This window comes from Hippoglossus stenolepis, chromosome 23, assembly GCF_022539355.2.
Source record: "Hippoglossus stenolepis isolate QCI-W04-F060 chromosome 23, HSTE1.2, whole genome shotgun sequence".
NCBI classification, from domain to species: Eukaryota; Metazoa; Chordata; class Actinopteri; order Pleuronectiformes; family Pleuronectidae; genus Hippoglossus; species Hippoglossus stenolepis.
Genome location: NC_061505.1, coordinates 8078196 through 8092545, shown reverse-complemented (window position 1 = coordinate 8092545; position 14350 = coordinate 8078196). Strand labels below are relative to the sequence as shown.

General features: G+C 43.5%; 1 protein-coding gene across 42 annotated transcripts in view; it reads right to left on the bottom strand.

The window, feature by feature from the left end:
- LOC118102710 (receptor-type tyrosine-protein phosphatase delta) overlaps positions 1–14350 on the bottom strand; it is a 344139-nt gene that overhangs the window by 142509 nt on the left and 187280 nt on the right. For all 42 annotated transcript variants that reach the window (XM_035149111.2, XM_035149118.2, XM_035149127.2 and 39 more), the window contains exon 9: positions 3636–3673. The gene's annotated coding sequence lies outside the window, so the exon portion shown is untranslated. The remainder of the gene's footprint in view (positions 1–3635; positions 3674–14350) is intronic.

The following is a 14350-nucleotide window of genomic DNA, read 5'->3' as shown; positions in this document are numbered from 1 at the left end:
GTCAACGACAAGAAAAAGCCCCGTGCAACCAGTGGACTCTGACGCGTGTCTGAAGTCTGAATATAAGCCACTATAATGATGATCTAATGATTGGCAATGGAAAGGGTATAGTTTCAGGATGAACAACACAATTGTGAGGTAATCTTTATTACATAAAGTGTTGTGTTTATGCTGCGTGATAACAAATACCATGATGGAGCTAGGATCGTATCATAGTTTACACACCTGTGGACGTGTGAGATGTGCAAGATAACCCATGTCGAGCTTTTTATTTAGAGCATTATCATTAGCATAGGTTTGGATTTAAGCAAACTTTATTATTTTTCCTTTCCTGCTTTTCCCAAGTCACTTTATCTTGAATAGAAGCGTCAGATCGGGTTTGTACGATGGAGGATTAGCCACATTGGGGGAATAAAGTCTTAATTGAGAAGATTAAGAGAATAAAGTTGTAAATGAATTAGAAAAATACAGGATATTACAACCTTATTCTCAAAATCGTATGTCTTTTCCCCCCTTTTTTCCTCTTTAAATGGCCCTAAACTGAAGATGAATCCAATAAGGCAGTGTCGTGTAAATCTGGATATCCTCCGACTTGAATTGAAGTTTGAGGTTCACTTCCAAACCCACTGCAGTCGTGTTTTTCTCAGTGCGGCTAATATAGCGTGATGAAAGAACAGAAGCACGAGGGTCGCTATCTGCAGAGGTGCCATGTGCTGTGGCTGAAGGAGTATTACCTAAAATGGCTCATGGGCACGCACCTGAACCCTTGTGCTCCACATTTACAAATTTGCATCTTGGAATAAGTTGTTGAAGTAAGTTGCCAACTCTGCGGAACAACTAGAACTGTATAGTTGAGTCAAATGTTCTATGAGGAATACAAATGATCGGAGAGTGGATTTTTTTTTTTTTATCCAGGCCTGCATAGCTGATTTCTAGGAACGTTTCTGGGTTTTGTCATCGTGCTGTGGGCAGTGACCTTCACTAGTGCCAGCCTCACATCGGGAAAAGAGAGCGGTCAGGAGTGAATGGGGGAATAAAAGAGGGGACACACAAAGAGAAGAGCAGAGCAGATGAGCGCATGGCTGGACGTATTCAGCAGACGTTGGAGAAAATTGGGGGAGAGGCAGGCGACGGGAGATAGCGAGGGGCAGAGTGGCGGCCGAATGAGAGACGGGGCAGAAAAGGAGGGAGATGAAGGAGGGAGGGGGAAATTGGAGAACAGCGGAGCAAGGTGGCGGAGGAAGAGCTTTTTTTTCCTCCCAGTCGTCTACTGTATATCCTCAAAGCTGCTTTCATCCACCCTCACATCGAACGGCCTTAGGTTGAGAAACCCCTCACACACACACACACTTTACCCACAGACACACACACATCCTGCCAAAAAGTGTACCTTAACAGTAATCACCAGTGTGTGGTTTGGCATCATACAAAATCTTTTTCTTTTTTTTGTGTGTGTTGTTGCTACAGGGAACTGCTGAAAAAAGGAATATGAGGAACCTAAAGACGTTTCTGCTAATTGTAGTTAAAATGAGCCCTCGCAAGCCAGCGGGAACATCGAAGCTACTCTCGCTTTTTTGCAAAATAAAGCCGAAATGATTTGTTTTTCTTTGGTTTGTGCAGGAAAATCAAAGGGGGCCACATGCTTCGAAATCTTAACGACAAACGTGAGCATGAAAGGAAAAACACATATATATACGGCATCGCCCGCATTACCATAATGGCATTGCACAGAGTGAAATAAAAATGTTAGCAGATACATTAAGTATGCGCACGCACAGTGACGCCTGAGTAAAGATACACAATTACATACACACAGCCTGAATAAATGCTCGGAGCAGAGCAGGAGACAAAGGAATTAAATGCAGGCTGACTAACAAAGTATGACATGTCCAGGGCCTATCACTAATTATGCCCCCACTGCTACAAACTGTTCCCTTACTATGATCCATTGAAGCAGGAGGCAGTGGGAGAATGGCTGCACATATTATTCCTGATGGAGCATTAGTTAGTTGGACATGAAAATGTTTCAGGATAAGGGGGAAACAAATCTGAATATAAATTTTAAGATGAATCTAAATAGCAAAGACCACCCTATTTTGATTATGTTCTTTGAATCTGGGATTCAGATTTCAACACGACAATGTAAACCTCGAAAAGTTATGGCACTGCCGTACTTGTGTTTCTTTCGTTTTTGCCATTATCAAGGAAAATGAGTTGCAACGTGCAGTGAACGTGTTGTTTTGCGAAGAACAACTTCAACAGGCTTCTCTCATGAGAATAAATAAGTAGGACGAGGTAATCATTTACTTTACGACCCGAACTTTACAAGTACTATTTACCTGATGCTGCAATAACACTATGTCTCATGAATTCCAGCATTTAACGAGGAGAGATTACGTTTATCTTATCGATGACGTGGAACATTTTGTGTGATCAGCTGATAACCAGGGAAGTAAAGTTGCAAAAACAATCCAAATTGTAAACTGACGGGTTTAAAACACCTTCATTATGTTTATGCTTGTAATGGAGAGTTCAGTTTCTTCTGGTAGAACTGGGGAAGTTGGCTATTCGCAAGACTGACTGTTTAAAAATAGCTTTTCCTCAGTCACATAAAACAGATCCATGCACGGGATATAAAACTGTCTACAAATCCAGCTTTATATATTTAAATATATTTCATGCTGCTTTCAGCATCAGTTAGTTTAATTGTCTTTGTTATGATGATGGTTTCATTCATGCACATATTCTGTCAGTCTCTCTGTGTGGAAAAAAAAACTTGTGGATCGAATCTGTGCCCGTATGACGTCGTGAATCTGGACCGATTCAGAAATGCTTAGACACGATGTAGCAACGGCCTCAAAAGACAAGGTAATGCCAGATGTTGCCCATAATGTATTCAGTGGAAGCGCTGAGTTAATCCCGCCTCTTCCAGGGATGAAGAACAGTTCCCCTTGTTTCAGAGATGGACCGAGACAAGAAAATACTCTTTTAATTGAATTTCCGGATCCCAAATCCTTTCAAGTCGCAATAAGAAATGCAACCCCCGTCGCCTGTGATTGACTCGGGTCGTTTGGGTGAAATAGAGCAAATTGTGTTCCTTAAGCTCTAGACTTTCCAAAACGCAGCTATTGCGCCGTGTCACGATGATGCGTACGTGCTCATCAAACACACAACCATGCGTACACCACAAACCCAAGCAGCTGCGGTTCGTACACACAAACACATTGAAAACCCCCCCACATATACTCATGCGGTTATCAGATGACCCACATGCCCACTTTAGATTAGTGGCACCGCTCTGGTCTTCCCCACAATGCACAATCGCACGGGGTGAAGGAGATGATGGGTGAGGCCGAGATGTTGTGGCACGCCATTTGTCTTTGTCGGACGGGGTGTTGAACACGAGTTCTTATTGGCTGTGCAGGCACACCCACCCCCAAGTCCCAGAGACCGTGCTGATTAAACAGCGGGAGACCGTCTCGCTCAACCCTCTGAGGCTCCATTCCTGCTGCAGCCAGCAGTACCACGGTCCTGGGACCGAGCGGAAACGGAAAATCCAACATCTGATGCCGTCACACATCTATAATGTTGATTGTACCATAATTATAGCATCTGGAATAATGGTGATTTCTTACCTTTCAGCACTCAAGCAACCTTCCCAATAGTTCAAGAGCTGCAGGGAGAGAAAAACCACAAAATGTTAGAGGCTGTTAAGATAAGAAGTTGATGTCGTGTGGGAAAGAGTTCAACAAACACGCATGAAGACAACAGCTGGGTTTTTTTTTTTTAGGGAGGGGGGTTTCCTTTCGTTGGGGAATATTTTTTATTCACAGCCACAACAGCATCGTGATCTGCTGCCCAGAGCCGAGCATTAATTCAGCACTGCCATTGCTTTTTATGGTGTAAAGGGCAAACATTTATTACCCACTGATTACATTTGGCAGGCACATGTGTCTGACACTTAAGTCCTTGTAATTTTCCAAGCCGTTACAAAAGAAAAAAAAAATCCCTTCTTCGCCACTGATATTCAATCAGCGCTTGGATGTGGTATATCTCCCATGGATTTCATCGGGGGCACAAGCAAAGGACTTGTGAGAACAAAGGGGGGAAATGGTGAAAGCTTTTTTTAGTTAAAAGGTCAGAGATTGACCCATAAGAAAGAAGGGGGGAATGGGGCATGTTGCCGCCGATTGTGTGCAGGAGGCGCTCAAGGTCTCGTAGATTAACACCAAGTTCACTTTCAGAAGGGGGGTTGGAGAGAGATGGGATAGAGAATTAGTCGTGCGACTGATAAACAGCCGAGCTCCGTGCTCTATTCCCTTCCTCCCCGTTTTCTTTTTTTTTCTTCCAGCTGGGAGATAAAATTCAGGCTTGGCAGTGGTTGCCAGCACAATTGATTCTGGCAGAGGAATATGGCTGCAGTGAGTATGAGGGCTAAGTATCTGAATAGCTGCTGTCAAAATGCTGAAGGGGAATTTATTTTCGAGTTTTATATGCAAGCTATATCATGGAGTTACGGAGACTAAATGGCTACAGCTTGATGTACAGTACGCCGCCGTTTTCACCGGCGTGTAATCACGGGGCCGCTCAGGCGCGGGCTTATGGGTGCCGTGCCCGGTTTCAATGAAAGCAATGAAAGCATACAGTCGCTTGGATATGACAAATCCCCCCCTTTTTTCACGTTTTGAAATACGAAATCATTTTTCAAACCATTGTTATAATCGCCGTGAACTTATTCCTGCTCTCCGTGTCAACTTTGCAAAATCTGATGTACTCGAGCTTTAAAAAAAAAAAAAAAGGAAAAAAAAAATCCTTTCTGATTTGATGCAGGCAGGGAACAAATGATAGAGAGCAACAACACAGAGGGAATTACAGAGAGCTCAGAAAGGAGGGAATTGGTTTCCCCATTGTGTCCGGATCCAGCCCTCCACTAATAAGGCTTCTTGACCGGTGGGGAATACGGAGAAAAAGATTAATAGATCCACTCAAGCAATCAGCACGCAATGAGGGAGCCACCTGTCAGAGGTCCTGCCGCTCTTTGTAGATTTATGGCTAATAATTGGACATGAATGTAGCCGCTGCGGTGCTATCAGAGCCTCGCAGGGTCAGCCGGCAGAAGGAAATCAATCTGTTTGTTTTATGCTGAACGCTGCGAAAGACTGCGGAGATGGGGGAAATAAATCTAAATAGATTTGAAGGGAATATACTAAGAATAGACTTAGACTGGATTTTAACTTTTTCTTTCCTGAAATAAATCCCATTTAAAGGTCCAGTGTGTACGATTTAGGTGAAAGGGTTCTATTGGCAGACAATTAATATAAAATAACCCTAACGATGTTTTCACTGGTGTGTTTCATCTAAATTGTACAAATTGTTGTTTTCTTAACCCTAGAATTGGCCGTTCATATTAAAATACTTCACATTGGGGGCAGGTCCTCTCTGCGGAGGCCGCCATGTTTTTTTTTAGAGTAGCCTAGACTGGACAAACTAAACACCTTTTGAGTTTTTATGAAAACTGAACGTTCTCGACAACAGGTTCTCTGTCATGTTTGGAAGGGTGAGGTGAGGGGTATTCAGCTGCAACATGCAACTTCACCACTAGATGTCACTAAACTCTATACACTGAACCATTAATGATGCCCAAGCCCTGTCTTATTATAAGAAGAAGAAGAAGGAAATAAAAAGTATTCGTTTATATATATATTATAGTGTTTAATATGTTAGCATGACATTCCTCCAAGTCATTCAACAATATGCTGTAAGATATACTTCAGGCTTCTAATTGGGTAGTTTATGAAAATAATGCTTTTGTAAACACTCCACAGAGAGCTCCGCGGAGAGTTCACCTGCAGTTTGACACCGTATCAGGTGCTAGATTAAGTCTTAACTATCCCTAAATATAGTGAAACTACAGCACATAGAACAAATGGGGAAATTCTGCATAATGACCTTCTTAAAAAACACCATCTGTTGCGCAGCACAACCACAGCAAAGTGAGATTATCCAGCGAGGCTGAAAGAGTCGCTTTACGTGACACCCGCAGTGTTCCACTTCACTGTATGTGGCAAAACACATTTCCTCCACGTGGCTAAGTTTGAAACTGTGTTTTTTTTACGCTCACTTCATTCGAATAGTGATTAATAGAATGGGAAGACTAGATGGGCACAAACTAGATCCCGACGAGGAGGAGAACGGGAGTGGTTTGACGCTTTCATTTGTGTATGCGACAGGGGATCAAGCAAAGAAAGGGATATTATCCTGTTGTAGGTAAACACAGTGTGGGAGTATCGAACCCGATGAACGGTGATGATGTGCTGCCCACCTAAAGAACCCTCAGGCGTTGGCACTCCATTTACTCCAACACCGGTGTCCCTCTCCTCCCCCTGCGCCAGCGCACCTCCTCCCATCCGACTCCACGTTTATACACTTCCATTTTTGGAAACATTTTCTTTTTCTGCACACCGCGGTGTCAGGGTCACTGTCCTCTCAAGCCCACCCACCCCTCTCCACCATCACCACCACCATCCTGCACATCCCCTTCCTAGTCTGTCTGTTTTTTTTTTTTTTCGTTTTTTTTCACCCTCTTTCCAAATTCTCTGTCCATTGCCCTCCTGACAGCAACACATCAACCTGGGTGCAATTTAAAAAGCCCTTCAACAGCTGCCATTCCACAGGGTTGGCTATCAGTCCAGCTGCCAAAGCCCCGACAGGGACTCTGCTTCAGCAAGCAACTTTGAACGTCAGGTTGGTTTCCCCAGTTCCAAATGGAACGAAGGTGAAAGACTCTATTTCTCAAAGATTGGCTCAGCTGAAGACAGGGTGACTGAGGGGGCGGGGGGGCATCGCTACTTCCTTTCCTGACATGTTGCCGCCAACATCTGGCACGCAGCGTTGAGGCGCGGAGAGAAATGGTTGACTTTTTACGAGGGCTGATGAATATGATTTTAATGACGCCAGCATGAAGTGGCGTCTTGGATTATACTTGTAAACAGTGTGAGGCTTTGGGGTGAAAATAAAAGGCTCTTGGGAGAGTAAGAATATTTGAGGCTCTGTCGAGATTTATTACTTGCCTCTGTGTTTTGGAGCTAGAGCTGTGTGTGTGTGTGTGTGTGTGTGTGTGTGTGTGTGTGTGTGTGTGTGTGTGTGTGTGTGTGTGTGTGTGTGTGTGTGTGTGTGTGTGTGAGAGTGCGCTCGCCTGGCTGCATGTGGACACTGCATACATTGCTTTCCCATGTTGCCTGAAACAATGAAGTGAAAACAGCTCAGGCTCGAGGCTGGGCAGCCTGCTGCTGTGCACTTCTCTCCACCATATGTCTTTGTCAAAAATATTTGCTGTGCGCCGAATGAGGGATGAAATCAATCCAAGTGCTCCCCCAGTTGCTTCTTCTTGAAGAAAAAAATGTATACTGATAGTTGCCAGTTCAGCCCACATTGTCAAATGTAACAACTGGCCACCAGTGACATTCGTAGACAGACCATCTGGTCTCCAGTGTCCAGTAGTCGTTTAGGGGAAGAATGGGATGGCTGCAGCCTTTCTCTTGTGTCAATTAGCAACTGGAAGAGATGGATGTGAGAACTGCTGTGGCGTTATGGACCAATCAAAGATGTGTGCTATGTGCCAGTAGGGAAATGTGTCGAGGTGGTCCGCAGGCACCAGTGCAGTAAAATTTTTCACTTCGAATGGCTGAACAGATGTACATGCTGGCCTTCACTTTCCTCACTTTCACCCACTCAGCTGGACTTCGGCTTCACTCTATCTGCACTGCCTGGAGATAAAATCAACAGCGCAGGCAGGTTGTGTCAGGGCGCCTGGTAACACCGACTACGCTCCAGTAATAAAAAACTCTTTTAAAGTTGTGTTTAGTATCCAGCTTTTTCAAAATGCTATACAGCCACTTTACATTTGGATATTGGTCATATGCAAATATCCAGCAGTCGTCCAAACAGCCGCTGCGGATGCTGAGGTCTATTCAGTAAAAGGCGATCTCAGCTGAATTATGTAAGTGCTGCATAGCTGAAGGAGCGATGCGGTTTTCAACTGCAGCTTCTGGACCGGCTACAGCCATTGTGTCGTGGACTCATGCTGTCCACCAAAGCTTTTAGTGCGTTGTGTAGCAGCATCACTTTTGCCCAAAGCCATAAGACCACATGAACAAAAGCTCCAGTTGGCTGGGTCACGCTGCGATGTACCTGGGGGATGTCTCGCGTGTTTTGCATGGACGAGGTAGGGGAATCGCTGGGTCCATTAACCTGAGAGAGGGCTGCAGCTTCCAAGGCTGAAAAAAAATGGCCCTGAGCAAGCTGGCATTACGGGGGGGAGGCATCTTCCCCGATTCCCATTCACCAAAGAAAGTTAATGGAGTTGAAGTGGGTCGTCTCGACTGAAATTAAACCTGATGCCAAAGGAAAAGGCTTTGATGTCGCAGAGATTAAGCGCTTTGTTGTAATCACATGTGCAAATCCTGACTAGTATCACTCTCGCAGGGAGAAACCCTTTTTTTTTTCAAGGTCTATCGGTGGTGTCTTTGAAAAGTATGGTTTCTGTTTGACCGTGAGTCACGACTGTGTTCAGGGGAATGGGGCACATCATCTAAATTGATTATAATAAAGAAACATCTTTTCTTTTGGCAGCACTTCAGGTGAGAGTGAAGAAAATATACAGAAAAGCAAGTAAAAAAAAAAAAAAAAGAGGGGATGAACTGTATGTTCTTTAGAGTTTTTCTATTTGCAGCAAATAGGTCACGATACCTTTCAAAATCTGTTGTTCAGGAATACTTTTAGCATAGTCATGTGTGTCTAATTCCCCCTACTTGTGTCTGTAGCTCTAACAGCTCCTCTTTAGCCAACGTGGTGGGAGAAGTCATGGATCTCTGGTGGGATTTATCAGCTAATGGTCGACGTGTCCTTCCTGTGCCCTTCTGTAATAGCCAAGCGTCATTAGTAAGAGGGTTAAGAGAGGGCCCCGGCCATCCATATGTTTCAATAATTACCTTGCACCTCTGTCAGGGCACATACAGAAACCCTGGGCTTCCATCACGGCATTGCAGACAAAAAGAAATGACGAGGGAAGTCTGTTTTTAAAGCAGCTGAAGGTGAAAATGTTCAGCTTTTATCACAAAGGGGAGGAAGCTGTGGGGCAAGCCTCAGCCTTGCAGAGGCAGCAGTCTGTGCACTGTGAGTGACACGTTATTTCTCCGTCACCCCCCCTGCCACTACCCGTCCTAACTCCCCCCAAATCTCAGACCTCAATCTATTTTCTGCCTGGCTAGTCTTATGAAACTGCATATATTCTGTCAGATTACTCCCACCTAATTCCCAGACTGTTTAGTTCTCGGCTGTTTGAGGAGCAGATTTGAAAAACGAGGGGCCGAAACAACACGGGATGTGTGAGCTGATCAGACACACACACACACACACATACACACACAAAACACACACACACATACAAGCACATCTTTGTGTTTAAAATTCAAATTCATGGTTTCCTGATCCTGTGATGTGGTGAATACATTAGGAATCATGTGTAAGGTCTCAGTGGAACATTTTTACATGTGTATTATATTATCATGATAATTGGCACTTCTACCAGATATTCCTTATGCGCATATAGTAGGAATGTACAGCCTCGGTTGTTCATATACATGTTTATGGAAGCTCATGTTTTATAACTGCACTGTTTATATTAACAGGCAGCCTCAGTGAAATGAAAATGACCTTTAGTTCAATATTTTTCTTGAGTAGGCCAATAGGTATGTTGCCTTATATTGATATATCCTTAGTTAGATATTTTCTGTTCGTATCTTTCACAAGAAGACAATTTTTTTTTCAAAGGGTTCATTGATTATATGTAATTTGCCGGGAATTTACCTTAATGCCGCACTTCATTCTGGCCCTGAGCCGGTGCTGTGCGTAAAAAAACCCGGCTGCATGAGAGACAACAGCGAATAAAAATGCAGGAGAAACGGATGGTCTGTTATTGCAACAACTCAGAACTAACGGGGCAAGAATATTTTTATGTGCCACTTGGAGAAAATCACCTCGCAGAAGGGCCACCGCTACACTTGAGTCATGTGAAGAAAATACACAAGTACATGTAGTTTAAATCATATTTGCCACTTAAGGGACAGCAAGAAATCAAGCTGTGAGTCGAGAATTCGCACAGTGGCACCTTATAGAATTGTTATGCAAAATAATATTCACAATCAAGTGTTATTTCTCTCTGCTGATTGGTGTTAGTGGGTTATTTGGGGTGAAAACTGGCTGCCTGTTGCTCACAGTGTATAAAAGTGTTTAAAATATGTGGACTGAAAAATGCCCAAACACTTTTTAGACTCGAGAACACAGAAGAGGGAATTCCTGTAGAAGTTGTTCTCGAACATGGGCTTGCCCCTCTTGAGAAGCCAAGAATCATCCACCCTGCATTGTCATTAACAATGATAGGAAAAGCAAATAATAATAAAAAAGGAACCAGGTTGAATTTTAGAAATAAAGGTCAATATAATCTTGTATGCAACTCCATTTTCTTTTTAACTTGGTCATCTGGCTCTGTGCCACCAGAGGGACCCTGCCTTGACCTTTATCCTGTTATAAAACAATTTAATCAATAGTTACATAACTGGAGAAATTACAGCTTCTTTACACAATGAACAGGAGACTTACTTTAGCACAGTTATTCATTTTTTTTTTTTAAATCTGACACTAAAATAAGCTTTACATTCAGGTCATGCTGACAATTCCGGACCTTTACATAAAGCCCACTGGAGCATAACAGGGAAAATGGCAAATGCATCGGTTCACAAAGTCAGTATTCCTCTCATTGTCTACAATTCAGTTGCAGTGTTTGCAGCCAGATGACTAAACTGTCCTTGGCCACTGCAACATACAATTCCTTCAACGCAGTGATATTAAAAATGAAGGCATTAGCTTAACGGCCATTCGATAATGTAAATTTGAATGAGCTCTCCTGCTGCATTGGTTAATGCAGATTGATAAACTTACCATCTCTCTGCTGATAAACCTTGAGGTGATTTATTGATGTTTTGAAATGACGCCTCATTCAAAATCAGAGCGAACACAGACATCGTTTTTAGATACAAAGAGGATATGGTTTGTTACATTTGATTTGAAAGTGCGATGTGTTAATTATATTATATCGTTATCTGATAGTTGTCCAATTACTCCTCTATCCTGGATTTTGGAAGTATTGTACTGTGCAATTCATTTCCAACCAGGTCAAAGATCTTTCTTGAAAGGTTGGAATTCAATCTTCAAACACTTTTTTTATATATTTGTATTCCACTATATTTATCCCACTGGAATACCCTGTCTTGCATTGCTAATGTCATTGGTTATCTCTATCATCATACTCCAAATGTGAACAATATCATCATCATCAAGGTCCATGAAGCCAGGGAAGTGCAGAGTCAGGTGATAATTCTCTGTGGGCGATTCTCTATCAGTGAACACGTCTCTCATTACACATGGTCATTTTACCCTTTGTTACAATATTGACTATAGGTGCTTCTGACTTCACTTTAAGCATTGGGGGGGAAAAAGGGGGTTTTGTCATGGAATATGATTTTGCTTTGTAAGCACTCAGGTGTGAAACCATCAGAGTGAGCCATTTATGCCCCCGCGCCCCCATCCATGAAAGCTGCTCCTTCAGTTATCGCCGCGATTATTAATGAGATCGACATTTTCAATTATCCGTTTCCTGCCTTTACTCGGCTCTTCGAGAGCACGGCGAACGAACAGCTGTTAGCTTTGACAGGGTAGGGAGACGTGTGATAGCGAACAAAGAGGGCAGCATCTGCCTCTTTGAAGGATGGTGCGTTGCTTCCCATCAATATCTTCGCGAAGGCGTACCACCGCTGCAGCACATTTCCTCCAGGTGTATCTAATACAGTCGGACGCGACACGATGTACCAGTGTTGGCAAAGTTATGCAGACAGACATGTGGTGTGTTTAATGTTTCCTCCTGGAACTGAGCACACTCGAATGTGACCCGAAATAACTCGGCTGTTTGATGCTCTTCAATGCCTCTATCCTTAGAAGCAGGGCCATATATAAACATCGCTGCAGAACTACTTACTGTATAGCGGCTCTTTCCCTGGGGTAATGTGGCAGATGTTAACTTCTTCCTCAACGTACTACACAAGCCGCTTTCCTGACATTTCCTGCCCGTGTAGTGACTGCTGGCACATTCACAACAGCCTTTCAGGGTTGTTTAACGTCTAGCAAAGATTTTTTTCGGCGACAATATGGGTCATGTGGAGGCATGGGGCATTTTTTATTTATTTATTTTACTTTTACCAAGGTCAGTAGGTCTCTTTTGGCTTATGGCCTATTCAGCTGGGAGCTGTAATTAGGCCGTGAAACAATGTATCATACCGAGTTAGTCACCAGCCCCAGTCGCTCACTAGTACTATGCATCACCCTTGGTAGCACCGCGTCGAGTATTTGGAAGGCCGCAGTCAGCCCACAGGGGAATCATTAGTTCTTATGTAAATATGAGAAATGGATGCTGGTTTCACCTTGCCTGCCTGGATTGGAAGTGTAGCACCTCGGGAATGACAAAGAAGGGTTACGTAGCCTAGCCACCGCTAATGCCTTTGGTTACTGGTGTAGTCATGATCTCGCATGCTAACTGGGGAATAGTTGCAAGGATACCTGCTAGAGATTTAAAATAAACCCACCAATGATGCTCCGTTTACTCAAAATAAATGCACATAGAGTTAGACGGCTGATTGCTTTGCATGACTATGTTGCCTATCCCGTCTTGGTACAGTTGTTCGTGTGCTCCAACGAAGGCGTGGAGCCGTTTTCAAGTGGCTTTCGCATTCCTATAGTGTTTGTGAGAGCATGCATGCCCCGCCTCGGTGAAATAGCTTCACGCTGAGATCAGTGGAGCGCACGTAGTTCGGCAAGCGCTGTTGTACATTCTCACTTTTGCACATCACAGGAGATGCAACAGCTCATTCTTCCTCACTGGGCCACAGTGAGTCAAAGATGCAAATGCGGGCATTCATGCATGGAACCTCTGACCTCGGTCGGCAAGTCTGAAATTATAGAGCAGCCAGCATTTTCCACTCTACTAAAAGAACGTGAAACATGCAGTGGCTCATTTGTATTTTAATTATTTATATATATATATATACATTTATTTATTGGTGTTTGTGTGTGTGGGTCTGTGCAGGAAAAAAAAACATCCACACATCCTCTAGCTTGTAGGAGCAAAAAAAAACTAAAATGATGAGAAACATCAGAGAGTGACATATTTAGTCTGAATTTCCATGCTGGCATTTCAGACAAGATTATATCTGGTGCGCTGAAGTCAGGGGATTTCACAGTCGGGTCAAACCGCAGTAAATACTCCGAGCAGAAACACAAGTTCAGAGTCTAAACTGTAACATCGGTATACAGGTGTGTGCACAAAGCCAGACAGCAAAAAGGCTCCAGACGGCAGCGTGTTCGAGTGTTTTGAGGGGAATCTGAAATATGTATCGCCGGAAAATTCAGTGTGACAAGCAATACGATGACACACTTCTTTTTTCACTGCATTGCTGCGCCGCCTTCATGTCCGTGTATGCTGCTGTCTGCGGCGATTACTTACGGCATCAATGTGCACTTTGTGGGGGAAAAAAAGTGATGTACTCTGTTCATATTCCGTTAGCCTTCGAGCATCGTGGGAGGCGAGCGGCCGTACAGTGGAATACAAATCACCCTAAACAGGCAATATAAACAATGATATGTTGTTGTTTTTTTCTCCCTTTAATATAAATATATATCTCAAGTTACCTGAATGTCAACACCGTGCAGCTCTGCAGGAAATTTGCTCTGCACAAATCATATTTGGCCGCGAAAGCGAAGAGCAAGAAAACGCTCCATCAGCTCCCATAAGCATTTCAACAAACAGTCAATAGTGTTGAGGAACCAATGTGTCACACAGCTGGGCAGATTTCCAGCGGTCCTTGTGTGTCGGGTGCTTCTGGGGTAAGGAGAAGATGGGGGAACCAACAACAACAACTGGGCTGTGCTTGCGTCGTCCAAGCCGCGAGCCACTGGAGTGGAACGTGGGGAAAAATAATTAGCACAATAACGTGGTGAAAAAGGAAAAATGCAACATGAGGAAATCAACTGTTAAGGAACATCTGAGGCCGCGACAAGCCGTGCCTACAAGCATATGCTCCTCCGGTGTTTTCAACAATGTTCAATTTTCAGTCCCTGCAGGAAAAAAAAAAAAAAACTGCCTCTATTTATAGAACGAACCCAGTTATCTAACTTCAAGGATTCCTCAAGCCAGACGTTGGCTTTGCTCCTGTCATCAGGGCTAATTTAATAGACATATATA